Here is a 1,478-nt window from a genome sequence, read left to right as displayed (position 1 = left end):
GTACTTATTATATAAAAATGTGATAAAAAGTAGTAGAGTCCGTTTGGGAAGTAGCATAAGCTACTTTTTTTTTTTACTTTTGAATTATGAAAAGTCACCGTATGTATGTTTGACACTACGTTAAAAAAAACTTTTAACTTCCCGAAAAATTAATTCATAACTTTTTGAAGAAGTAGAAATATATGACTTCTCTACTTCTCGATAAGTTATTCTACCACTTCCTTAAAAAAAATTTAACTTTAAAACAAAAAAATCTACTTTCCCTCCACCACCATTTTCACGTAAGGTCTGCTAGAAGCATTGGCCTTCCACCATCATTCTTACGCAATGTTCCATCAGCTCCAAGTAAGGGTCATCCATCACCATTTTCACGTAATGATTTATCTGCTGAAAGTATTGATCTTCTACCACCATTTTCAGACAATATTCCATCTGAATAATCTATTGCATATAATTTTTTTTGGGGGATAAGTATTGTTTTGGTCCCTCACGTTGAAGGTCGGAATCGAACCCGTCCCCGATCTAATTTTCGATTTAGAATCATCCTTAACGTTTTTTTTTCGTATTAAAATCGTCCTTTTTAATTTTTATTCTTAAACTACCCTTCCTTTTTAATAAAATTTAAAAAATTAAAAAGGGACTAAAACAATACTTATCCCTTTTTTTTGGTATTTTTTTTATCATTTTATCACTCTATTTTTATTATTAAATCTGTATTTAATTGTGGTATGAAATTTCAGTTTTAATTTTATTTTTTTTACATGTGATTTTATAGCTTGCTATTATTTTCATAGTTAATTATATCAAATTTTTGACCTCAATAAAGGAGAAGGGAGTTCTAATAGGAGTATAAAAAAATAAAAAAACAGCAACAAAATATACATTGACACACATTTTATATTTATTTTTTATTTTCACCTACCATATCATACACAATATTAGTGATTATGTTATGTAAAATCAACATTTAATATTGGAAAGTATTTTTTATCATCGTATCCCTTATGTTAATATTCATTCTCTTGTGTAAAAAAATGTATTTTTTGAGTTATTTATTCAAACGCTACAACTTTAAAATAAGTACTTTTATAACTAAAAATCCAAACACAAAATAACTTATTTTTAAACTACTATTAATAAAAGTCCTTATGCTTTAAACTCTTTTTTCAAAAGAACTTATTTAAATCATTTACCCAAACTGGTTAGTATTATTAGAGAAGTCATTTTTTTCAACTTCTCTATAAGCTTCTAAATAGCTTCTTAAAAAGCTATAATTTAATTTTAAAAATTGTACCAGACATTAATACTACTGCTTTTCATAAGTAAATTCAAAATAGTTACTTTTAAAACTTTTTAAACGGGTCTAAGTCCTACCTTCCTACTTTATAAATATCCTACTAGATAAGTATTTTTTTTCAATTTATTCTCATGTAAAATATGATAAAATTTTTGCTAATTTAAACATAGAAATTTCTTAG

Source organism: Arachis ipaensis, chromosome B04, assembly GCF_000816755.2.
Source record: "Arachis ipaensis cultivar K30076 chromosome B04, Araip1.1, whole genome shotgun sequence".
Classification (NCBI taxonomy): Eukaryota; Viridiplantae; Streptophyta; class Magnoliopsida; order Fabales; family Fabaceae; genus Arachis; species Arachis ipaensis.
This window is presented reverse-complemented; position numbering follows the sequence as displayed.